The following is a 27,706-nucleotide window of genomic DNA, read 5'->3' on the forward strand; positions in this document are numbered from 1 at the left end:
GGCGGTGGCTAAAATATCAACACTGCATCTGATGTTTCTGCATGGCCTATCGACCTCCTGCTTTAATTTTGTTATATCTTTTCTCTATTAGCAGACAGGTTTGTGGTTAAGAACCAAGTCCACCAAGGGGGTCGAAGGGTGAGATACTACAGCCTTTTAACTGGGGTCAGTGGTAAGTTTCCCTGATCCTTAGATAAATTCTCACCCTAGAGTTGAATTTGAGTGGCAGGTAAGGACTGGCCGATGGCTGGAGCATCACCTTCAGAGGCAGCAGCGTCTGTCCTTGACCTCAGTGCCCAACACACCAAGCCACACTCCAATCCCGGAAGCCCCTGGAGGACACAGTGGCTCAGGTGATGTTTAAAAAAAAATGTAAAAGCAGGAATGAAACACAACAGCTGAACAATGGAGGTGCCTGACAACGGCTACTTGATCTATAGCGGTCAAGGACATGAGGAAACCAGAGCTCCCGGGAGGCTATGAGGCCGGTCCCAATTAGATGATGTTGATAGATAGGGTCTGTCAGAGCATCAAGCCTTCTCAAGACCTCCAGAGCCTCCCTTTCTGACCTGAGGGCTGGGACTAGCTACCTCTGTAGGACCGTGGGTTAACTATCTCAGCCGGTACCACCTTTCTAGAAACAAAGATGCTATCGGCCGCTTAGAAGGTTAAGTCTGGACAAACCTGGTTGATAATGGGATTTTCTTATGGGTCATTAACTAAGTGTACAAAGGCTTCCGATACATGCCGCCTCTCAGGAATGAAGTACATCTTAAAAATTCAAAACATTACCTGGGTTTGGGGCGTGAATAGAAACAGTAAAGCCATCTGAAATTCCGTGAGCAGTGAGCCCTGGAATATGAATACGCCTTGGAGCAGCGTGCTGGGGAGAACAGAATGTTACAGTGCCACATGGCTCCGGGAATGGCCTTTCTGGAACTTTCCACCTATCGCCTCCTGGTCCTGTGCTAACTGGGGTGCAGTCACACCGTCCTCAGCACATTCACTGCCAAATAAGGTCTTCAGGGACTCCTCATTCTGCCCTTGCTGTTTCTTTTAAAGTGGTACTCTTAACAAATAAAAACAACAAAAAAGATCATTTTCTTTTCTTAATCCAAAAAGGCATCGTAAAATGATAACCCCGTCTCTTCTGTCTGTTCATCACTGTTGTGGCAAAATGCTGGACAGATGCAGCCTAGGAAAAGAAGGGCTTGTTTCAGACCCGGTTTGAAGCACAGTCTCTCGCAGGCAAGGAGCCAGGGTAGAAGCAACACGAGGGGGCTGATCACATCTCACTGTGGGCAGGAAGCAGAGAGAGATGATGGGGTTCAGCTCTCCTCATTGCTCGATCCCAACCCCCAGCCCAGAGATGGTTTCACTCACATTTAGAGTGAGGCTTCCCATCTCGTTTAAATATCTCTGGCCCAGAGGTTTGTCTTGTAGGGGGTTCTGGACCCATCATATTGACAGTTAAGATAACCAGTGTACATAATGTTGGAATGACCTCTGGAGTAATTGTGAGTGCTGTTGAGCAAACAGCCCAGTGTAAAACAGTAAGGTTGCCTCCAAATACTAGAATTGTTGGTAGGAACATGGACTGTGTCGGTCAAAGTGCCCTGGCAAGCAGGCTACATCCACCCATCACTAGCCTGCTACACCACCCTGTGCTTTGATAGATTAATGCTATCCTTAAGGCCAAACAATGGCTGTGGACTTGGATGGGATAGTGCTTGGCTACTGGGGCAGCCTCACTGGGTCAGGGTTGGAGATGGAGAGCCAGAAGTGTATCCCTGGCTTTCTTAGGACACTTTGTTCTAATGGTGCCCTTGGGCGATAGTTTTGCTACATGGAATTGTGTAGCTTATTTTGTTGGTGGTCAGAATTTGGAGAAGAAGAAACTGGATGGTTCGAATCTTTAGGTATCCGTTGTTTACCTACTTCCTTTGCAGTAACGCTGCAGAGAACCCCTCCCCCACCAGGAAGGTGGGAATGGGTAAACACAAACCTCTGAGGATGTCGGACAGATTAGCGGAGGCATGGCCCACATCCCTTAGAAGGAGGCAGACTTGCAGATCCACCATGCCTATGCCAGCCATTGTGATGGCTTCTAAGTGTGTTAGCTGTTGTGCTACTGCCATAAACTACAATGACAAAGACAACTGACAGAACGAAGACTTTATTCAGTGTTCCTGTTCCAGATGGATGAGAATACATTACCAGGGAAGCTCTGCAGCAAGCGGCAGGCATGGAGACAGAATCAAAGCTGAGAGATCTCATCCCTGTCCTGCCCACTGCCCAAAGTCCTCACGGCTCCGAACTCTCGGAGCCCACTCCCGGTCACATACTTCCCGCAGGAAGGTCTCACCTCCGAAAACAGTGCCACTTAACTAGAGATCAAGTGTTCAAATATTTGAGCGTGTGTGTGTGTGTGTGTGTGTGTGTGTGTGTTTGTATGTATGTGCTTTGTATATATGTGTGTGTGTATTTGTATGTATCTGTATGTTTGTGTGTATGTGTGTGTGGTGTGTATGTATACATTTTGTGTGTATATGTGTGTTTTGTGTCTCAGTATGTTTGTGTGTATGTGTGTGTGTTTTGTGTGTATGTGTGTGTTTTGGGTGTGTATATATGCATATGTGAGTTTGTGTGTATGTGTATGTATGTGTGTTTTGAATATGTGTGTGTTTTGTGTGTGCATGTATGTGTGTTTGTGTGTATATGCATGTGTGTGCATGCACATGCACGTGTATGCAAGTACTCGTGTGTGCTGTGAGCTGACTTCCTCTCAGGTAGGCTCCTGTAACAGAGCTGCTGAATGCTTCTCCTTGCAGAGCCAGTAAAGAACCACACTCTCCGAGCGTCTGGCAATGGTGAGTGTCTAGCAATGGTGAGCGTCTGGCAATGGTGAGCGTCTGGCAATGGTGAGCGTCTGGCAATGGTGAGCGTCTGGCAATGGTGAGCGTCTGGCAATGGTGAGCGTCTGGCAATGGTGAGCGTCTGGCAATGGTGAGCATTTGGCAATGGTGAGTGTCTGGCAATAGTGAGCATCTGGCAATGGTGAGCGTCTAGTAATGGTGAGCATTTGGCAATGGTGAGCATCTAGCAATGGTGAGCATCTAGCAATGGTGAGCATCTGGCAATGGTGAGCATCTAGCAATGGTGAGCATTTGGCAATGGTAAGCATCTGGAAATGGTGAGCATCTGGCAATGGTGAGCGTCTGGCAATGGTGAGTGTCTGGCAATGGTGAGTGTCTGGCAATGGTGAACATCTGGCAATGGTCTTGTCTTGCAGGGCCTCTGGGTCTTCTTGGCTCTTTCAAAGACTGGGGATGGCTGTCCTATAGAAGGGACTAAATAAGTCACCTTCTTAGGAAGTTACTATTGCACCAGAGTGCTCAACATAGACTTTACAAAATGGAAGATGGGCTCCAGGTAGCATGGGAGCTCAAAAACTGGCATGAATGACACGAATGGGGCACTAATCTAACTACACACCTGACAGTAAGAATTCTCTAGTCTTTGTCCATGCCCAGGGCTGGGATGCATTGCTATTGTTGACAAAGATACTGTGCTGTCCCAGGAGGTAGTCCTGAGGTGGGATGGTCAGATGCACCGGATGGGGTTCCTACAGTGGCAGTGCCAATGAGCTGTGTGGTACGCCCTCCACAGATTTATTTCAAGAGCACTGCTTTATGCTATAAGACGGTGAGTCCATAAACTACTGGGTGAGCAAGCAAGTTGGAGACCCAAGGAAGAGCCTGTGTTCTTAGCTTACGTCTAAAGACCACTGCTAGGCAGCATTCAGCCAACTAGGTGAGGCCCATCCAGCCATGGAAAGTCATTTGTTTTATTCAGAGTCTGTACCGTAAATCATGACTCATCTAAACGGTACCTCACAGAATCACTCAGGAAAGTTGGTCACGTATCTGGATACTGTAGTCCAACCAAACTGACACAGTAATGTGGCATTGAGATGGGAGAGGCCACACATGCTCTGTTCTTCATTGGGGAATTCCTGCTTCAAAGTTTTCTGGGCCCAAAAGTTTGAACAAGTTTCTTCCATGTCATCTCAAGTTGCCATGGATACCGAGAAAGCCTCCATTTGTGAGGAGGATAGAAGGCAAAGGATCTCCTCTCAACTCTTTGGCTTTTTGAGACAAGGTCTGGGGCAGTAGCCACGGCTGGCTCGAAACTCACTATGTACCACAGGCTGGACTCAAGTACACAGTCATCCTCCTGTCTCAGCCTTTTGGATGTTGGGATTACAGGCAACAGCCACCATGCCTTGTTTTGCTTGTGGGGCTCTTCAAACGATCAGAAAATGGCAGCCTTGCCTCTAGAGTACAGCTTCCCAGCACTGGAGTCCACAGAGAACTGACCCACTGAAAATGAAATTACGTAATGCTAAAACGCACAGAAACTTCTCCTTGGAAAACAGCCTTGGTTGAAAATCGAGTGGAATAGAAGGAATCCCGGCTCCACCAGGCTGTGTGCGGGGAGACAAAGAAGTTGGCCTTGGTTTTTCTCCCAGCTTGAGGGAATTTTCGAGAGAAGCTTGAACTATGTCTGCATTTTACTGCACACTTGCAGAGAATGTTGGCTTATTAATACCGTAATGAATTATTGAGAGAGAAGAGAACAGCGGGTGGTTATGACATGCTTCTGAGCTTTTATGAATGCTGGAAGGAACAGCATGATCCCTCAACGGTCCTATTTGTACGTGAAGCCACTCTGTCATGGGTTTCAGGGATGATACACATGGAGAAACAATATTATTTTCCTTTAATGTCAGATAGTAAAACTAACTGCACAGAGGCTGGCTGAGAGAGCTTCGTGTGTGGGAACCAAATGGCCCGGACCTTTCTGTGGCTTCTAAGGAGCAGCCAGTTTTGTTCTGTGTGGGGCTTCAAGTTCTCCTGAAGGAATGTGAAGGTGGGAGGGCAGAGCTTTCTGCAAAGGCAGAGTCTGAATAGGGATGTGGAGCTGTCTCTTGTGGCCAGGAAAACGGGATGGGAATTGGCTTAAACCTTGCTAAAGAAGACCTACGATGTTGGGGTGTGGTGGGAGTACTCTCATAAAAGCCCAGCATGCTGATCCTCAGGGTTGTTCCCAATGGGCAGCAGTGCTGGGTCTCAACTCTCAAACCCCGGTCACCTCAGGTTTGATGTTTTTGAAGGCTGCGGTCTAAGGGTGTTAGGTCCCTAACTTCAGGCCCAAGCCCTTTAACACAGAAGCTCTCACACGGTGGTCACAGCTCACCGGCTAGCATCTTACATCCTCCCTTCTCCTTCCTCTTGCCCACAAGCCCCTCCTCTTCCCTGATGTCCCTCCTCTCACTCTTCTACAGCCTCTCTCTGTGGTGTCTTTGTTCTCAGACTCCCTTGCTGCTAACTTGTCAGACCTAAACGACATCTTTATTCTGTCACCATCTTGGGCTGTCTTCCACTCTCTGCTGACACTCCACAGCAATTGCAGACAGTACCTGCTCAGTCACCTGTCTTCCAGTCTGGAACTGTCTGTTCATTTCTTTTGAATTGTCACATACTTCCTTAATATTGCCACCGAACCATGTCCACAGCCTTGACCTTCCCATATAGACAGTTGCTAGTGTGTGGTGACCCTCTCCTCCCACATCTGGTGTCTCTTGCTCTCTCTTCAGGAAACTATGGGGCTTCCTCTCCTCCCCAGCAACTGTCTTCACACCCTCAAAGTCTGGGCCCTCTGCTCCTAGCATCTTGGCGACATCTTTTCAGATCTGCCCAGGCAGAATGAGTTGCTCTCTCCTTGTACTTTGAATCTATTTAGATATTTGATGTGCTATTTAGAACAGCACATCAGCAAGACGTAGGGCAAGTCATATCTTCCCCTTGGTTTGCAAATGGAGAGATTTGGAGAGATGGGTTAGCCATTAAAGGTTAGTTTCACTACTCCGAAAGAGGAGAATACCAGAAGGTCTGAGCTGGGCTCTTAGCACACACTGGGTGGCTCACAACTGTCTGTGACTCCAAGTCCAAGAGATTTGGCTCCTCCTTCTGGTACCAACATGCATTGAGTGCACACACACACACACACACACACACACCACATATGGTAATACACCACACATATATACATATACACATGTACAAACATATACCACGCCTCACACACATGCACACACACACATGCACACACAATCACTCACACTCACATATATACACCACTCACACACACACATCCACATCTACACTCACATGCGTACACATACACAGAGTTTTTAAAAATAATAACACAACAAAAACTTGGATGGTAGACTGGATGGGTTTGGAATCATACAGCCTGAAGTTGTGCCCTGGTCTTAATTCACTCCCTGGACTTTTGATAAGGAGGGATACTGTTTACCTGTTCTGGGATTTGTCTTCTGTAAGTAGGAAGCTGCAGCAGTAACAACATCTCCAGGGGATGGGAGAATGGGTTAAATAGACCTAGAACCCAGGATTGCTGGTGGTGGACACTGCCTCTCATAATAGATCAGAGGCTGCCCAGGAGGGCTGTGCACACACAGTGGCCTGAGAGTGAACACTGTGAGATGTGCAAGGGGACACACTGCACTCTGCAAAGGAGGACCACCTGCAGGCTGCTTTCGGTTAACTTGGAACAGCAGAGGAAGGGGATGGGGACCCAGAACAATAAGAGCCTTCAGGCAGCTCCTGAAAGTGCCAGGCAGTGAAAATGGAAAGATTTTATTTTTAATTATGTATATATGTGTGTGCGCACATGCATGCACATATGTCCAGGTGCCCTGCAGAAGCCAGAGGTGTTGGATGTTCTCTGGGACTGCGTCAGAGGCAGTTGTGAGTCACTTGGTGTGGGTGCTGGCAACTGAGCTCAGGGCCTGTGCAAGAGCAGGGCCTGCTCTTAACTGCTGAGCTGTCCTGTCTCCAGTCCCAGCTCTACATTTTTACATATGTCCACAATCCATATATCCTTTATCACTCTTGATTCAAGCTTTCAGTAGTTTTGACACGATTCTGCACATTAGGCAACCTTGAACTTTATGTTGGCTACCACTGGTCTCAGCTATGCTACAACATTGCTGTCAAGGAAGTTGGAATTGAACAGTGACTAGGGCTGCTATGCAAGTGGGGATAGGAACACACAGATTAGTATAAATGACTCTTGTGTTTTTCACTCCCAAGCAAAGCAAACAAGCGTAAGACCCAACAAAATTTCCTTCTGTGTTACAAATTTTAAATGATTTAGCGAACAGAATCTAGAAATGTTGCAAAGTCTCTTGGTCACTTCCCTGCAGGAGCCAGCAACATAGTATCCAGCCAACATCTTCACATCTATGAGTACAGTGTGACTGACAGATTGGATAGCATCTTAGTATCTTTTCCCATTGCTCTGATAAAATAACCCCAACAAAAGCAACTTAAAGGAAAGGGGGTTTATTTTAGCTCATAGCTTAAGCATACAGTTTATGGTAGTAGGGGGACCAAAAGAGTAAGAGCTGGAAGCAGTTGGTCACATTGTGTCCCTCGTCTGGAAGCAGAGAGGGATGAATGTTGGTGTTCTGAGCTCACTTCCTTTATACAATCCAAGAGCCCAGCAAGGGGATGGCCCCACCCACAGTGGACAAGTCTTCCCACCTCAATTAACCCTAACAAGATATCTCCACAGCCATGTCCAGGTGCCCATGCCCCAGGTTATTCCAAGTTCTGTCAGGTTGTCAATTCACAGTGGCCATCACAGTCACCTCACCTCCCAGTGCCGGTTTTCTCTTGGTGACTGAGTCTACACAGCTCCAGCATCCGATATGCCTGAAGGGAGAGGTCCTGGGTCTACGGTGGAGATCTAGGCAGCTGGTGAGACCCTGTGCACTGGGTGAAGGGCTGCGGGAAGCCAGGGTGTCCCTTCCAGGCCACTTAGTAATTACATGTGAGTTTCTCCTCGCAGGACCCCAACCTGACCCCAGCTGTTACTTCCCCTGGTTCTACAAACACCCCAGTGCCATACTAAGCCCCGGGCAGGCTCATGTTCACAGGAGCAAGTCATTATCCAAATTAATTAGCTGATTTTCCTTTTGTATAAACATCCATGCTCAAGGCTAATTGCTCATTTAATTAAAACCTTCAGCTCTAATCAGGATTGCCTTTTATGTAATTCACACACATTTAAGGTACCAACTGCTGCTGTTTCTGCGCGCCACAAATGGAGCCAGAGCCACAAAATGCACAGAGGATGACACGAGGGAGCAGAAGTATGAAGAAGGGCTCAGAAGAGTGAGCTCCACTCGATCTCCCCATGGGTTGGCCTGGGTTTGGAGTATTTCCTCCTGGGATAGGAACCACGGCACATTTGCAGTGGCATCACCTTGTCCTTATTTTAGTCGCAATGCTCCATATGACAATTTCCACTTATTTGCAAATGTATTTTTGTGAGGGCACTCTTCGATGGCTCATCTTCCAGTCTGTACTACACCTGGAACTGCTTCTAATGTCCTGAATTCTGAGGGCATTGGGGATTTTAAGGAGGCAGGGTCAGTTATGGGGTGGGGTGGGGTTAGGCTGGTTTGAGGTGGGAGCAATGGTTCAGGATGTGGGCCAGAAGCATCGTACAACTTGATTGTCCTTACTCATGACTTTGCTACCTTCCAGAATACTTATTATCAATGTTTGTGGTTTAATGTTGTTTAATACCCTCATCCTAACTGCTTGGAAGTCAAGTCTTCCACCAGCAGCCTTCAGATGAAGATGTAGAACCCTCAGCTCTTCCAGCACCATGCCTGCCTAGGTGCAGCCATGGTTCCTGCCATAATGATATTGGACTGAACCTCTGGAATTGTAAGCCAGCCCCACTTAAATTTTGTCCTCTATAAGACTTGCCTTGGTTACTGTCTGTTCACAGCAGTAAAACCTTAACTAAGACACAGGGGAAATTGGTATCTCATATTAAGGACACATTTATGGGTTAAGCTACCTGCATGCATCCTAGACTTGGGGAACAAATCTTGTCATCAAGATGTGGTTTTGTGACCTTCCTGGTGCCAGTCTTGACTTCACTTCAGACTTTCTTGAGGGAAAAAGGGAAGTCCTACTCACACTCATGGCTATCAGAGAACAAGACCTGCACCCCAGGGTGTCAGTGGACGTCTCATTTGTCCTTTGAGGACCTGTGCAGCTGTAGCTTTGTCAGAATGGCTGGGAGGATTCAGCGTGCTCAGTGGGGAGGAGTGATACCCATGAACTAGGCACAGGTCTTCTCTGCTGGCAGTCACATGAATTGAGATGAGGAAGGGAGAGGAGGAAGGGGGTAGGGTTGTCATCCAGGTAAAGCTTTTGACACTGGGTGGATATGGAATGGGAAGGCAGTCATGAGTGGATGAATTGGGTGATGTGCCTATCATAAAGCCAGAGCCACGGGATGGTCTCCACTGAGGATTCAGTCACGGGGCCTCCTCTTATATTTAAGATGGGGATAGATGGGGCTTGGAGCACATCTCAGAGATCTGGGATTCCACCTGCCCCTTTCCAACCATGCACTAGGCCTATTGTAAAGTGATGGAGCGCTACCTTCTCCCAGCGAGACACGAAACAGTGGTTCTTAGACTGTGTCTTGACCTAGGAGACTCTGTTTTTCAAGCAGTTTTTGACTCCATTTTGTGGAGAGGGAAGGAAATGGCCCAGCGGGTCCAGAAACCACACACAAACTTTCAGGCACCACCTTGTAGCACAGATGTAAATAATTTATTGCCAGGATCAGAAAGGGAGTCCCTCTGTAAGGATGGGGATGATTTCAGATTGGGGTACATGGGTACCTTAAAAATTACATCAGGGAACCCAGCCCATGCTAAGAATTTGACAGATACACATAAGTGAGGAAAGCATGTGGCTGTGTCACATGGACCCCATTGCGATGGACACCCAACACTGGGGTAGCATGGCCTCACGTCAACCTATCGTCTGACACTGGGTGTATCTGCCAAGATCCAAGAAGCAGTGGACTCCCTGACCATCTCTGGTGTCTCTGATGTTGGCAATGACTCACTCCACTGTCTGCCCACTGCTCTTCATCCATCAGGGCCTGTCCTCGGATCTGCCATTTCTTCTCGGTCACTGGTTATCTGAGTCTTTCATTTCAGCCTGACTTAGCAGCTTTGCTCTCGGACCCACCTGACCCCAGTAGCTTTAACAGCAGCTGCCTGCCTCCCAGCACTTCCCAACTCCTTGTCTTAGCCATATAGACGTGTTTCCAGCCACTTCCGAATCCGGTGCACTCTGTGCCAGCCTCTTTAACCCATATTTGTTCTGTATACCACATATATGTGCCTATAGATGTGTAGACATGGGCACACGCAGAGAGATATACACTAATGGACATTACTAATTAAGATTGGGGTTAAAAAAATAATATCCGAATTTACCTCAGTCAGATTACCGAGGTAGATGGGACTTATCCCTAACTCCTGTCATCAAATCAGCAGAACCTGTGATGTCACTGTTTAATAAATTCCGATACTGTGTTTATCTATTCCCATGACGTAGTGTGCTCGTGGCAGCTAGACTTCCGAGTGAAAATCTATGAGGGGTCTGAGGAAGCAGAGAACTGCCTGCCTGCTGCGTCCTCTTCCTCTTCACTTTTTGCCTTGCTGTTGCGTCCCACTCTCTGCTTTCTCACCTCCTCTGTCTCACATTCAGGGGCCTTTGCATCCCTCTGGCCTATTGTCCACTCACGCTTGTCAACCTGGAGAGGGGGTGGTTTGAAGTGTGTTCAGTGGACGTACCCTTAGTGTAGAGCACCTGGAACGCCTAGGGACACAGCCGTCCCTCAGAGGGCCAGCTCAGGCTCTTATGCACATTAGGCAACAGACAATCACTCGTGAGACCCTCTCTCTTCATGGTGGGTTACGTTCATCAACCGTGCCATCCACCGCTTTATCTGCCTGAAAAGCCCTTTCCCTTTCTAGTCCACTAGATCCTTCTCCTTTTGGAGGTCTCTCGGCAATGCTGTGAGCTATCTGCTGGTACTTAAGGGGATGGACCGTGAATAGCGGAAAAGAGAAAGAGGCCACTGACAAAGCAAATTCATTATTAATGTTTGATAGTTTTCCTGGCTGCCTCCCAGCTGTTCAGCACAGAGCATTGAGGATGCAGCTGTATTTGCGTGCTGCCTGGGGAGGCCATGCGGGGGACACTTACCCCTCCCTAGAACACAGACAGCTTGACTTGGAGAGCCATTATTCCTCTTGCTGGACCCAGGGAAGGAAGGAGGGAAGCAAGGCTGGGGAAGGTCTCTCTACTAAGAGAAGGTCTCTGCAATGAGACAGCAGCAAGAGTCTACTTAGGGGAGGAAGGCTTCATCTTGGCTCACAGTTTAGTGGCTGAGAAGTTGTGGTGGTGGTGGTGTTACAATGTTGGGAGTAACACTATGGCAATGGGAATGTGAGGGTGCTTGATCATATCTTGGTAGACCAGAAAACTGAAAGCTTGAGCCAGAAGTAGGGTCAGTTACAGCCTAAACCCATTCCCAGTGGTTTTTCCATAGCAATGCATCACCCCCTAAAGGTCCCACAACCTCCCTAAGTCTCCTGATGGGGAATCAGAGGTTCAAACGCGAGAGCCTATGGGCAGACACATTTTGCACTCAAACTGTAGCAGACTTGTCTCTAAGAGATCAAGAATGATTCTGAATCCATCCAGGGAGAAGACTCACTGTTTGCAGGATTTTTCTGGAGAGGGCTTGTCTGACTAGAGTCAGTCTTACGGGTAGGTGGAAGGGGCAGGAGGAGGTCCTGGATTCAAATGCCATAGTTTCTGAGATGTTCAGGCCATCGGAGAGCTTGCGATACCACAAGGAACACAGAGGACACAAGACACAGCAGAGAAAAGGGAAGAGACTTTGGGCCAGGGTGAGCAATGTGCTCTGGGGTTGGGACAGTGGTGACCTGGGGTTTGTTTGCTTCTGTTCCTGACTGATTTTACTCTGAAGCTAACTGATTGCTTAGATTGTTCCTTTCCTCCTTCAATGAGTTCATCTCTATAGACAAAAGAATTATAAAAACAACAAAGACGTAGCAATGCTCTATCTGTGGATTTGATCTTAAAACCCAAAGGTAAAAGTAGCTGCCATCTTTTATCTCCTTCCTTCCTCCCTCCCTCTCCCCTTCCTCCCTCCCTTTCCCACCCCCGCCCTCCCTTCCTCCTTCCCTCACCCTCCCTCCCTCCCTTCCTGAGATCTTTTCAAACAAATTTCTAGTGTGAATGCTTCACCATGCCAGAAATAGTTGCTACAAGCAACTTGGGGAAGGGAGGGAAGGAGGAAGAGAGGTGTGAACGTGTCATGGAAGGCATTAGCTATTTGTTGAGTGGAAAGCTCCCTCATTATTCTGACTGCAAACACCCCTCCAACAGGGGATTCGAGGTGGAAGTTCCCCCGTCTTTGCACATTGCTGGGTGTCTGTGAACGCTCACCGTGGCAAGGGAAGCCTTTGCACAAAGCCCCTCTGGCAGCAGAGACGCACACATTCCCTGTGGAGGGAACTCCAGACTCTTTCCACAGAGATTCCATTAGTCACAGGTCATTGTAGCTGTTGAGGAAGTGAGAACAATTTATTTTCCTTACAGAGGAGCTCTGGGCTAATTTGTCATTTGATTGTGTTTGGAGCAGTCTGCTTCCTTTTGGGAGCCTATGAGGATAGCTGAAGAACTCTGACAAATATTTCTTGTTTGTCCTGTGTGGTTGTCAACACACAAATAGAAAGTGATTGTTTCTTTTTTAATGGTTATGAATACTTGAAATATGTGTGTGGGGGGAGTGCAGGGGGGGGACAAGCAAATGAAGTCCAGGTTCTTGCTTGTTTCCCCTCTGTGAGAACATTTGCCACTGTGAACTGAGTGATTCAGATGAAAAGGTCTCTTCAGAGAAAATCATAGATCATGGGCATGCTCTCAGAAGAATGCAGGGATAACTCACCTTGGGGTAAAAAATATGGCATTTGGTGAAGGGTGAAGTTTACTGCAGACAGCTCAGTGCATAAGATACACAGAACGTCAGTCAGATCTGTTGTAGGCACAGCCCTTGTTTAAGAGAAGTGTTGGAGTTTATTTTAAAACTGTGTAGTTAAGAGATTTGGTGGGTGAGTTTTGGTTTTTTTTTTTTTTCAAGCCATGTTAAAGTCTTGACAAGCTTTTGGCCAGTTCCCACGAGTCTCCATCTGGGTGCGCACATACGATGACATCTTACTTTACTTAACGTTTGTTCTCAGCCGGTGTTCTCCTCCACAGAGGGCTGTGGGGTTGTGAGGGATAAAAAGCATTTCTTGCTGTACTGTCAGCATCATCGTGGAAGTGAGTTTCCCATCTCTCTGTGACTGGTGTTGAAGCCTGACATGGTCCTAAAGAATATTTCTCTCCATTCGTCATGTGGATTTGCTTATCTTCTCTTGGTGTGTTCTCTTTGGGATTGTGTTGTCACCTAGTTAACAAAACATCGAAATCAGTGGAGTATTTGTGACCTTTTTATTACTGTGACCCCGAGATAACCAGCAAGAAGACACTCCATAAGGGTTATTTTTAAGTTTCACGATACTGTCCACGATGGTTGGGAAGGCATGGGGTCAGGGATAGCTGGGCGCTCTTCTGTTGAAGGTGTGTGTTTGCTCATATCTGCATGGACTGTGAGGAGGAAGCAGACATGGAGTGGGGATGGGATATGAAACCTCAAGGTCTACCCAAAAATAACCTGTTTCTCCAGCCAGGCTCTACCTCCATAAGGTTTCAGAACCTTCCCACAAACAGTGCTGCTATTCAGGGACCAAGCGTTCAAACACGCAAGAGTGCAGAGGGCTTTTCCCACTCAAACCACAACAAGTATCTTTTATTAAATGCTCTTGTGTGTCAGTCACTGTAGCTGAAGCCAGAATTCAGATCTTTACTTCGCCATCATAATGGTTCTGCGTTAGTCTGCAGGTCAAAGCCCTGAAACTGCTATGAGAATCGATATCAGATCAGGAGAGTTGAGGGTCAGAAAGCGTGAGGTGAGTTGCCACGTGCTATCAGGTGACTTGCATAGACTTGAGTCTCTTGGGAACTTTATTTAAACCTTGAGTCAGATGACAGATATCCTCAGAGTTTGCTGTGACCTTCATGGGGCCAATGCAGAATTCTCACCAATGCCATAGATAATCAAACTAGTCCTGATTCCTGACTTTTTCCGGATACCACTCTGTAGATATCTCAGACTCTGCTGAGCACACTGAACCCTCTGAAAATAATTGAGGGGGAAGAATCAGTGTACAGCCACCAGCTCATGGCTTGTAAGGCACTTGTTTGTGGCCTCAGCAAGCTATGGGGACTCAATTCCAGGAATGTGGCAATACGAAATAACATCTTGGGGGAGATTTTCTGGGTAGGGTGGGACAGACTCAGGTGACCTCAAGCATAAATCTGATTTAAGGCTTGTTTTCAGCAGTGACTTGCCTGTGATTACGAATGCTTTCCAGTTATGAGTAAGTAACCTGGGTTTTCTGCTCCTTGCCCTGTGATCTTTCCTGTTAGGCAAAGCCTGTGCTGACTCTTCTCCCCAGTAGCTCTTCCCACCTTTCAGTTACTGTGGCAAACATTAGCAGGTTGCCAAGCACTTCCTCTTCCCGCTGGAACACAAGTGCTAAATGGAGGTTCAGAGTTGCTGTGAATTTTCGTTACCCTTAAGCGAGACTGATAGCAAAGCGCTTTAACAATGTTTCAATCGCGGCTTTGCAGACCGATCCACCCCAGGACAATGGTAACTAAGCCGAATGCCTTGCCAAGGTTCAGCTAAGTTTTCTCACCTCAGAGGCATGCCAAGGTTTGAGTATGGAATACAGACTCGGTGGGTGGATGTCACCCTAGTCTGAGTGCCATGCACAGAATGGTCTCTGAAGCAACACTCAGTTCTGTGATGCTTCTGACCCACGGACAAATGGAGTACAGCATTTGAATCTAGAATGATACTATGTTACTTTTCTCGTTCTCATGATGAAATATCTAAGAAAAACAACCTCAGGGAGTGGGGGTGGGGGAGGGTTATTTGGACTCCTGGCTTAAGAAGGGATGGATTCCATCACGGTAGAAAGGGTAAGGCAGTTGGTCACATGGCCTCCCCAGTCAAGAAGCAGTCAACAAACACTGTTGCCTAACTCATTTTCTCCATTTCACTCAGGCCAACACCCTATTCTGTAGAATGGTGTGCCCACATTTAGGGTGCATGTTCCCACCTTAATTATTAACTCAGTCTAGAAAGTTCTCACAGACATCCTCTAGGTTTAGCTGTCTAGAGAGTCCAGATCCTGTGAAGCTGGTGATTTTAAGTGTCACAGTTCTGTCAGCTAGATGAGTGCAACTCATTAGGAGTGGTTCTGTGTTCTTCATGGGTGGGGCCATAGACGGGATTCTTCTTTGCCTTAGACACCTTGAGACCCCAGCATGGTACCCCACCTGTAAGTCTTGTCTCACCCTAAGCTCCAGGTAGAATGTAGTCCATCTGAGAGAGGCAGACCCAGGTTTACTTAGACTTAGAAAGCTCCATCCACTTCTCTACCTCCATTGGACGGGAAACCAGCTCATACATAGGAGTGTCCTGTGCACATCATTCAGGTGATGGACACAGGCTATAATTCCTTATGGTCGTTTGACGTAGCTTTCATAGGTGAGAGGCCTTCTCCTTCTCCTTGCTGATCATCAAGACATGCCCCAATGTGAAGAGCAGTGTTAATCCACCGTGACTCTTGGCAGTGTGCCCCATGCCCCGTGATATTTAAATTTAATGTCACACGTGTCTCCGGTTCTATTTTCCATGCTCATTGACTCATCTCACGCTTAGAAACTCCAGCTGCAATTTTGTCATTAGCAGTCACAGGTTTTTAGGTGTTTTTTATAAATCGACTTATTTTTACATCGAATTATTAGGCCAAACACACTTTAATTTTTTTCCCCACACAAACGCCTCATTTTCTTCTGTGTTTGGATCTCTTAGCATCTAATCCCAAAAACCTTGGTTTTTTTTTTGTTTTGTTTTGTTTTTTTGTTTTTTTTTTATACTTAGGGGAACTTCCTGGGTTCTTGTTTCAGAGTTTCTTTCAAAAGAATCCTTTCCCCCTCAGCATAAAAGAAGAAATACCAGTAGTATTTTCCAGGCAACATAAGACATCCGGACAACTCCAACAAAACTTACCCAGAGTAGCCAGAGTCATGAATATGACGGATTGAGCCTACAAAGTTTGGAGTAGTATGCACACATTTGTCCACATATGTGCCTTCTGCCACACAATGACTGACCATGTCGAGACTCTCAGTATCATGTAGATGACCATCAATCTCCAGGTCTTCCCTCTGACTTAGGGGGGTCTCTTCTGACATGATAAAGATTAAACACTATTTCATGAATGTCTTGCTCCTAACATGAAGACTTGAGTGTTCCAGATAAAATATTTTATTCACCTACAGAGCTTGTTTGTTTTATTCTGGTACTAAAAGAAGTGTCAATATTTATTTCTAAAAGTGTTGTGTCCCCTGTTAACCGCTGCCCACTGGCATATGTGGCTTCATCCTCTCAAAGGAGCTGCTGTTTATGCCTCGGAAAGAGAAGATACACAGTGAACTTAAGTGCTGTCTAATTGATGCTAGCCCTCTGGCATAAATCCTTCTTTGAAGAAACTTCACTTGGAAAGAATGTTAGCTTTATACAGAAGAGCTACAGAGATGGTACAGGGATTGTGCTCCTTGAAGTGGTTACTATCCAAATGATAGGAATGATGTGTATATAACAAGATCAGCTGGCCTAGTTCCTGGTCTTGGTTCCTGTATTCCTGATAAATGTCTATGATCCTGTCTAAGATGCTACACTGACTCCAAGTGTCTGATCTCCACACCCTTCCACGTGTCATATCCATGGGCCTAACTCCACACTTTTCCATGTGTCAAGTCTATAGGTCCATCTCCACACCCCTCCATGTGTCAATTCTATAGGTCCATCTCCACACACCTCCATGTGTCAATTCTATAGGTCTATCTCCATCCTCCATGTGTCAAGTCTATAGGTCTTTCTTTCCATCTTCATGACTCTTTTTATTTAAGGTTCCTGGTAGGTACTACTGTTTACCCAATTGCTTGAATATGTGTATTGTTTAACACTTACAACTTAGAGTCTCAAGCTGAACCTCAGGGGGCATCCAGCAAGACCCAGCTGTCTTTCTTCAGCTGCTCTTCAAGAGCTGGGTATATAGCCTGTGACCATGCCTAACTCTTTAAAAAAAATAATTCCCTTTAGTTTTTGAGATTATAATATAAATACACCATCTCCCCCTTCCATTTCCTGCCCTGAACTCTCCTTTAGACCTTTCCCCTTGCTCTCTCTCAAATTCTTGTCCTCTTCTTTACTATCGTGTAAAGGGACTGATCATCTGAACTCAGGGTCCCATACATGTGCAACCAACATGCTATACATGGAACCATCTCCCAGGCATGTGTTAATGCCTACTATGTATCAAGCACGTGTTAAATTCCAAAGGGCAACAATGAAATAAACCTAGGGATTACTTTTAGGAAGTTGGTGATTAAGCTCTGATCACAGCATTTTAGGTGTCTCCAGCCCAAAGTTGCAAACATTCCACCCTCCCCCTACAAATCAGTTCTAAAGGCCTCAGAACCACTGGTCAGGTTCAACCCAAGAGCCTTGCTTCTTGGTATCCATTTTCCACATTAATGACTTTTCTCATTGCTTAGACCAAACTCCTGAGAAACGCAGCTCAACAAGAGTCTGCCTTGGCTCTCAGTTAGAAGTACAGCCTGCCATGGCAGTAAGGCACGGCCACAGAACATGAGCTTACAATACATCTGTGGTCAGGAAGCAGGGAATGGTGAGTCCTCTGTTCAGCTCACTTCCTCCTTATTCAGTCCAAGACCCCAGCCCATGGAGTGCTGCAGCCCACATTTCAGCTGAGTCTTTCCTCCTACTTAACCCAGGCTAGAACGCCCCCCACCCCAAGATATGCACAGAGTTGTCTTTCTAGGTTCTAGATCCTGCCAAGTTGGCAGTCAGAACTAACCACCAGACCTGGCCTTGCTACCCCCTGCTTTAGGCGCTGTCCTCCATACCACATCCCCTTCTATTCATGAAGGTCTGAGCAGAGCAGGTGTTCTATAGAATAAGCCACATGTTGACACTCTCTGGTGCTTTCGTTAGATGATGCTGTACACGTTTGCAAACAAGGCGCAGGTGGCCCATGTCTGGTATAAGCCTGGCTATCACCTGTCTGTCTACTTATTTGGACACCCTATTGAGGTATCACACCACTTTTTCCCCTCTACAGTCTGCACACGGTAAACGAGTTGTCAGTCTCAGCCCCAGTGCAGAGGAAGATTAAGCTCACTTCCAGGAGGGAGGGAAATCAAAGACCATACCAGACCCGTGGCATCCCTGGCAGAGTGGCTCTGCAGCTATATGACATATGCTGCTTCTCGTTTCTGCCCTGTCCTTTGGAGATGCTGCGATGACAATCTCACCCTCTGTTCCTCTACAGCAGACATCTGGAATGGTCTGTATGGCAGAGCCATCTCTTTCTCTTATTTACACATTTAATTCTTTGCATAGGCATCACCCTCCAGCACTCTTGCACTTCTCTCTGCTCCCACGTGTTGAGCTATATACGGCCTTTGGCTCTGCGTCTTGTACGGCTTCTGTAGCTCATGATCAAGGTAGGCCTTCAACTGCCAGAAAGAGTTGCCCCTGCACTGTTGTTCCTCAAAGAATAAATTTTCTGTGTGTAATCCACATGCCACGTTCCGATCACCATTTCCTCTAAGCAGCAGTAAGAAGGGAAACTGACTTACATGGAGCAGAGGCGTTATCCCAGGAATACATAAGTTAATCTAGTTTACTTTTAACGTCATGTTTCCAGTGTGGACTGACTTATGTTACATATTATCCTCCCAAGTTCCCCCACTGAAGCTCTGACCTCCAGTCTGTAGGGCGTGCAGGGTTTCGGAGAAGAAACCATATGAGAGCGGGCTCCTTACAGTGAGTTTGATCCAGCATGGCCGGCATCCTTGGTATCCGTGTGTAAATGAGGGGAGGGTAATTTGCGCATAGATAGATGCAGAAAGGTGGTGTCCTGTGAAGATGAAGGCAGAGGGGAGGCTATGTGTCTGTGAGGTAGAAAGAGACACAAATCCAACCTGCAGGGGGAGGAATAGAGCAGCAAGTCCTCCCAACCCCACCCCCACCCCCCACCCCCGCACAACTGACCCGGTTGACTCCTCGGCCCTGAACTCACAGCATTCAGCACTGTGAGAGGAGCGTGATTCGAGACCCGTGTTGAGCTCTTTGATCTGTCTGCAACCCTTCCTGGGTACGAGGTTCTGGTTCATGCCGTCTATCGTTTGAGACGACGGAAGTCATCAAAACTCTTGATCTATATTCAGACAGGAGTTATGCAGAGAGACACACTTGCTGGGTCCACCTGTTTCCGCTTTGGCGCAACCCCTGTGGGACCTCGTTCTACGAAGAGTCATGAGCCAGCACGACACCGTTCCAAACACTCATAGGCGCGGAGTCTGGCCGCTGCAAATCAGAAACTGGAAATTCTTGGGGTGGGGAGGGGCTGCACGTCCATTGGCTCATTCATTTCCCAACTAGCATCTTCACTGCTCACCAACCTTCCTACTTTTCTTACCATATTGGACTAAGCTTATCCTCCGTCTGTGCACCAGGATCTAAACTGAGGTCAGTCAGCTCCTGAGTCTACATTCTTAAATATTGTATATGCTACCTTTAGCTTCGCACAAACACTTACTTTCTTCGGTCCGGAGTTAGTTCCTCTGGGAATTCGACTTGAATTGCCTTGGCTCCCTTGGAAACCACATGGCGTTATTATTAACAACATCCTTCACACGCCACCTGAAAAGCCTGTGGTTCAGTCATGGCTTCACCACACTTACAACGGAATGGCGTTTTGTCGTCAGTGCACTCGGCCATGCTGAAGTCTGCCCCACTGTACAACGGCTCCACACGGTTTCAACACGTCACACATTGGTGCAAATCCACCCTAAGGTTCCTGTCATTCGTAAACCAAGCCTGCCTGTTTGGCGTATAGGAAAGTGAGCCTTAGGACCAGTGAAGCACCATGCACTTTGCCAGTGGTATTGGCTTGTCCGTCTGTGGCAAGTCTTTGATTAATGCTGCCCGCTTGGGGCCCAAGGGACTTCTCGAGTAGGAAGCCAATAGTCTCCTTCCTAAGTGGCTTTGCAGCATGCTTCAGGAATGCCCCCTTTCTTAAACATCATTTCTGGCCCCCGCCTTGACCACCTCCCCATACCTCAGTAAGTTAAAAACTTAATCTCTAATTCCAAATAGAAGAATATGCTGCTTGTTAAAGGAGAAAAAAAAATTGGTGTTCTGATGATGTGGTAAACTGCACCATGCTTACACATGCTAGATAGGACAAAGATCCAATTGCATGTTACTTTCTACGTTGGCACTTTGGAGACAGTCTGTGAGCCCTGTGGTCACACCTCACCCCCAAGCATCAATGGAAGGTCCCTGCTTTCTGTCTCTGCAGAACCGTTTTTTTATTCACAGTAGGACCTAAGGTGGGAAAACCACCCCAGAGGAAACATTGCCAGCTCTCTCTCCTGTCCTCTGTCCCCTGACTTTCCTGTTGCTGTAACAAATATCTGGTGACAAATGCCTTGAGGCAGGAAGGGTGTACTGTGTCTCACGGGTTGAAGAAATAGCCATGTTGGGGCAGCAGGTCAACAAGAGCTGCTCACAGGGTCCCACAGCTATGCAGATCGGAGGCAGAGGGGATGGGGAGGTGCTACCCACAATCAGGATGCTTTTCCTCTTCAGTTAACCCTCTCTGGAAAAGCCCTCACAGATCCACTTAAAAGTGTGCTTCACTACTGCACTCGGGGTGTCTTTACCCAGTCAAGTGGACAGTGAAGAAAAACCAGTGATGTCTGAGTCACAACTTTTCCTTGTGAGATGCCACATTCTGTTGTGACCGTACTGTCTTATGGCACCTAACACAAGCCATCTCCCATGTCCTCCTCAGTACCCCCAAGGACCCCTTGATGTTGTCTCCCAACCGTCCTGGGGGCCCCAGCATCCCCTGAGGGATCTCTTTCTGTGAGCTGCCTATGAGTCAGATGGAGAGGTTCAGGGGTTCAGCTTGCATGAGCTGCCCCTCATGCTGGGTGTTATGGTTGCCTTCCAATCTCTGTGATCCTGGAAGTATCTTCCCACTAATAATTCTGCAAGTAACCCCAATGAGCAAATTAGCTCACTGAGTTCGACTCTGGTGGTATTGTTCTTTGGGTTTGCCACTGGTTTTCTATCTAGCCCTCTCTGGAAGGGAGACATTTGTCCATGTCTCCCTAGGAATAATGTCACACACTGGTGACCTACCTTCCCCGGGAAGGGCTCATTTCTGAAAGGATCCATAGCCTCCCAAAATAGCACCAACAGCTCAGGACCAAATGTTCATACACATGCACCTCTGGGGGTGGGGGGCGTGCTGCACTCAAACCGGACTTTTCATCAGGCTCCCAAGGGTTGGCAACGTTGCTGTAGGCAACGGACGCTCAAGGGACCTTCTTTTCTGCTCTATCTCGGGGACACAACTAAAATCATTAAGGAATTGTCCTGTAAATATATCAATTTATAATCCTAAGAAAGATTGCATTTTGATTGTTGCATACTTTCTGGGCTTCCGAACAATTCACTTTGGAGTCCGAAAACCTGTTGTCTTTAAACTCACACGGGAGCAAAAGCTATTCCTCTTTTTAATACGTTTATTCAAAAGCACAGATAAGAATTTAGGCCAAGAATTTGACATAGATGGTGTAGTGACGAGTGAGTAGTTCTTTCGTATACCAAGCGATTGATTTTCTGAGTCTAAATGGTTTACAGGTCAAAGAACTGTGAAAAGAGGTCTCGTTCAGGAAAGTAAGGAGCACTGCATGCCTTATAGACGCCCAGCAAGAATTGCGTCTACAGGTTGAAAATGCATAACCCGCTTCCTTTGCTCTTTTGGGTCCTGGATGCCTGGTGTGTACATGGGGCTTGGTCTATGGCAGCCACATTCTTTTTCCCCCAAGTCCTGGGGTGGCAGAAGAATTCACCGTTTAAAACAACACAGATTTAAGCAGGCGTTCTCAGAAGCCTGAGCTCATGACTCCCTTAAACCACAGGATGGCCCCTGGCTGGCCCTGCCTTTCTCTTGATCTCCACGAGCCTCCACCTTCTTTCGTTTGTTCCAGGAAACAGCTGCTTTAACACACTTTCATTTCAAAGTGGGACGCTTTCATCTCTGATCAAATGCAGAGCGACATGGATCGGAAGCGCATTTCCCTGGTAGGTTGACACCGTTGCAGAAGGGCCTTTGGTCATTTATAGCTCTGTGATTTCAAATGACATACATGTCGGCGGCTTGTGGAAGGCGCTTGCCGGGGGGGGGCTGGATGGAGCTGTTATCCCACTGTGCCGGGCCCAGCTCATGAGAGCCTGCTGGGTCAAGTCCTCTGGGTGGGACTAGTCAGAAAGGCTCGAAGGAGCCAGCGCATGTGTCCCCGTGCCTGATCACGAGGCTGAAGCCTACTGTGAAAGTGAGGGGCCGCAGACACCATTTGTCGCTGTTTAAATCCCCATGGTGCTTGTCCATTCTGGGCCTTTTAAGCAGCATTGAGAGCATTGGAATAGAAACCATGGAAGGCATTGTTTGTAAGGAGGTTGCAATGTTTTTAAGCAGAAAAATTTAAGGAAGTTAAAACGACAAGGCTGAGCTCTGCGCAGCTCCTACCGTGTCATGAGAAGAAAGTATCTTCAGTCACGCAGAGATCTACACTGATGGAAGGCCTTGGTTGCTAGAAAATCTGTCTGCTCTCCCCTATGCAAATGGCAGTAACTTCTTGAAAAGACCAGCCTGAAACATCTCAGTAAGATAGTGTGCGGCCATGCCCATTGTGTGCCCACTATGTGCCCACTGTGTGCCCACTGTGTGTCCACTGCGTGCCCCCATGTATCTACCACATGGCTGTGTGTATGATCACAGCAGGAGGCTACCATGGAAGCCTGGCTGTTGCCATCCCAGTAGCATTCAGGACCCAGCACCTTCTCTGCTGTGATCAACGCCGTGTCGTAGGTTGGTGACGTTATGCAGACAAGATAAAACAAAGCCTGTCATTGGACAAGAAGGAAGGGAGGTGGGAACAGAAGTTTTAGGAGAAGGAGAAGCAGGAGAGAAAGACCTGGGAGAACATGACAGCAGATGTTAAGATTCTTCTCTGTGCAGAGATACAGGTTGTAATGAATATTTCTAAGGGATGGATGCTGTCTAGATGGGCAAATTATGTCCTCTCAATTGGATCAGGGGTTATTGTGTAGCATGTTCTTTCATGTGGCGACTTAACTGGGTTCAAGAGAACGTGCGGTGACCCACCAAGTCCGCTGTGGAATTGGAATGTGTGAGCCTGGCGTGGTAACAACCCGGCGAGGGGACAGTGAGTGAAAGCAAAGCCAGGTGCCTCGTTGAATGGCTCATGGACCAGCCAGGTTAGAGAATACCATGGGGGGCTGGTGTGGAGCTGCTGAGACAAATTAGCGCTAGTTCCTATGGTCCACTAGAACTGGAACTAGTGAGAGAGCGCCCGCCCAGATACTCGTGAGAACCACTCCGCTTTTTATTTTTACAGTGACACCATGTCGAAACACACCTTGGGTAGCAAAGGGTTAATTGACGTATAGGCCACAGTACATCCTAAGGAGAACGTAAGCAGAGGCCAGTGGTGCTGTTTCCTGGCTTGCTCCATGTGGCCTTCTCAGCCATATTACCTGTATAAATCAGTGTCCTGCATGGCACTGCCCACAGTGCGCTGGGCCCTCCCACACCAGTTATTAAACAAGAGCATGTTCCATAAATACCCATGGGGGAGTGTGATGGTGGCAGTCCCTTAACTGAGGTTCTCTCTCAATACCCTACTCTAGTTTGTGTCACGTTGACAAACAGCCAACCACTGGGCCTCTTCACTTCCAGAAGTTGGCTCTCTGTTTCCATTCGGTCTGTTTTAATGACCCACCTCAGAGAATGCCATCCTGAATACCTTCACTTCCCTTGCTGGATCAGTGGCTTCCTCCTCCTATTATCTGGGGAACCTGGCCTCCTCTCCTTTTTGTACTTGTCTGACTAGAGGAGGAATCCTGAGTGGGGCTGCTGACCTGGGCAGTCCAGCTGATCAAGGCCAACACTGGGTTCTAGCATCAGGTGGGAAAACGACAAGCCCACAAGTGTCTGTCTCTTAGTACATCCCCTCTCTCTTCTCATCCAGCTATCGTCGGACTTGGAACCAGGACTCTGCACAAACACCCACTTCTGGGAGCTGAGTCAACACTGAGTCAACAGGTTTCTTCTACAAAGTCCCAAGACAGCAGCTCCTTCATGATCCTGCCTCAGAAAGCTGGATGCTGCGTGTTCCTGCCATGGCCAACGGTAGGTCCTGACCTCCACTTCTCAGAAAACGTGCATGTACCAATCTTTTCTCTGTCCTTTTGAGATGTGGTCAGCAATCCAGGAATATCTCAGCTCCAGGTTTGGGATCCACACCTTGAAACTGACTCATCCAGAAGGATGGAGCCATATCTCCCTATCTTGCGGGAGGATGGGAGGCTTAGGTAACCTCTACTTAGCTATGGCAGATGGCTAATTGTAGGAACAGCCTCCCCCAGGCTTTTCCCTTCAGCACAGCACAGCAATTCAGAAACCCCTGCCTCTGGCCTCTGGACTGAGTTGTGCCTGTGCTGAAACATCTACCCTATAACCACAGCATTGCAAATGGGCCCAGGAGCCTCCAAATCCAGAAACAAAATCTGCTTTCAGCCATTCAGGATTAGGTGACCTGCTACAATCCTGAAGATTTCTATAACCTCTGTAGGGCAGTGAGATTAGTTCAGATTTACCAACAGGAAGTGAAATGGCCTCTGTTGAGAGGGTCTCTAGCTATGAGGATATATTCCATCACATGACCACATCCAGCAATCACAGACTTGAGGCTCCTATTAGCACTTCTCCAAGGATACTTTCAAAACATTACTGAAATCCTGCAGTCACAGGGCACCAGGCCACTGTCAGCTCTGGCCTCCTCCCCTTAAGGTTTAAAGTCAACAACAAGCATCGGAATAATGACAGTAACTCCTGTCACCTGTGGATCCCAGCAGGGAAGGACTCTGAGTGCAGCTCTCACTGAAGTAACAGCCATGTTCTTAGGGCACAGAGAGGTAAGGGAACATCTCAGGGGCTCCAGCCTGGGAAGGGTGGCTCCTGTCACACGACTCATCACCAGCACTCTAGCCTCCAATACAATGCACCAGAGTCTGAAGAGAAGGGGGCTGTCTAGATCCAGGGCGAGAAGAGACATTAGGGTACTGGATCCCTTCACAGATCCTGCTCTATGAGTCAGTCAGCCCTACTGAGTACAGTGTGGCGGGGACACTGCTGGCCTCTCTCTCTCAATGATACTTTTGTAGGGGTTCTGCTTCCTGATTTTGCGATGTCACATAGTATTAGTGCATGTGCATCCTCAGGATGACTCCTCAGTCATAGCTACCGGTCACATACAAGTGCAGTTGTTCTCAGCACTGCAAGACATTGATCACCTCCCAGGCCTGAGAAACAAAGTTCTCAAAGTGATGATGAGTGTCAAGTTTCATTTTATTCTGGGTTTGAGTATATTTTGATACATTTAAAAACAAATACTTTAAAATTATAAACTATAACCCCTCCCCCTCTTTTTTCATTTCTCTTTTGAATATTTTGAATATTTCATCTTTGATTTGGGGGTGTTTCCCATTACAGCAAGCATTTATGTTGAAGGTGTGCCTTGTGTTTGTAGTGGTGGCTGTGCTGTTAGTACAGTGCTGTGGATTTGTTACACACATCAGTTTTGAATAGTCTCCAGGATCGAGTCCTAGTTTGATGCTTCTTCCCCTTCAGTGCCCTCCCAGTATGTCCTGCTAGAGATTTTATGATGTTTATTTTATTCCTACTCTCTTATTGATGTGGGATTGGCCTTGGTCTGTAGTATAAGCATAAAAATATGTCCACCTCATCACAGAGAATGGGTCATTTATCAGGTCTGGTAATTTATTGATTCTCCATTGCTGCTCAGGGACACCTGCATTATAACCAAGTCGTCCCACAAAGTAGAATCTCTCTCTCCCTCTTCTGGGCCAGTGCACCAGGCACAGTGTTGAAAGCCCTAAGACTGTCAGGTCTCTGATCCTCAAGCAGAACTAGACAGGCCGCACCATTGAGTTTTCCTGGGTATTTATTTCTGTCTTCCCTCATTGAAACTGAGACGTAGAATTACAGTCTATTTCTAGGATGAGATTTGGTATCTTTTGGTGCTGTGTCATGAGTTTGAATTAATTTAAAAGAACTACAACTTCTCTGACATTGAGTTTTTCACAAAGTAGGTCTTTGTGTTTGTTCCTGTTTGTTTGTATCATATAAAATTTTCCTGACACAGCTCTATAGTGTCCCTCAGTATCCCTCTATCAGGTTGCCCTTCTTTGGGGACTTTTCTCATATTGTAGCTCATGGTGCCCTTAATGTGTGGCATACACAACTGTTTATCTTGACTGTTGTAAACAGCAGTATATTGTCATCTGAGATCCACTAAACTAAAGTTAATGCTCTTAGCCTACCTTGAACTTTGAACTCTTGCTGACCCAGTTTCTTCCCCTACATTCTTCATTGTAATGGCTTTCCTGAACTTAATATATAACCTTTTATTTTATGTGGCTTAATTCTTTATTTCATATTTCCTCAACTGTAGCCCTTCTAGATTGACTTAAAATATTGGCATCTTCTTTAAAAAATGTCATCTGAAATATTATCAGCTACCAGAACTCTCTTCTTAGACATGAACTAAATGTAAAAATTCTGACTCACCAGAAACAGCAACAACAGTAGCAACAGCAGCAACAGTAACATCAGTAGCAACAGTAGCAACAGCAACAACAGTAACAACAGTAGCAACAGCAACAACAGCAGCAACAGCAGCAACAGTAGCAACAGTAGCAACAGTAACAACAGCAGCAACACAGTAACAGTAGCAACAGTAGCAACAGTAGCAACAGTAGCAACAGTAGCAACAGTAGCAACAGTAGCAACAGTAGCAACAGTAACAACAGTAGCAACAGTAGCAACAGTAGCAACAGTAGCAACAGTAGCAACAGTAGCAACAGTAGCAATAGTAGCAACAGTAACAACAGCAGTAACAGTAGCAACAGTAGCAACAGTAACAACAGTAGCAACAGTAGCAACAGTAACAACAGTAGCAACAGTAGCAACAGTACTCCATCCCAGACACTTCCCTCTAGGCTCATTCTCTTCCCTCCCTTTCTTTCTCCCTCTGTTCCTTCCTTCCTTTTATCTATCAATCCCTAATCTATCTGCTGCCTATAAAATATTATCTATCATTTATTTTTGCCTTTCTTTAATTTATTATAAATGTCATCTACATATCATCTAACAAGCTATAGCTATCATTTATCTATAATCTAAATAATATCTACCTATATTTCTTCATTCTGTCTACAACCTGTCATCTATCAGTTTACTATCTATGTATGTATCATTTATTGTCATGTATCCATATATCTATTGATCTACCCACCTACCTGTCAGTTTATC

The sequence above is a fragment of the Rattus rattus genome, chromosome 13, assembly GCF_011064425.1.
Source record: "Rattus rattus isolate New Zealand chromosome 13, Rrattus_CSIRO_v1, whole genome shotgun sequence".
In the NCBI taxonomy this organism is placed as follows: domain Eukaryota; kingdom Metazoa; phylum Chordata; class Mammalia; order Rodentia; family Muridae; genus Rattus; species Rattus rattus.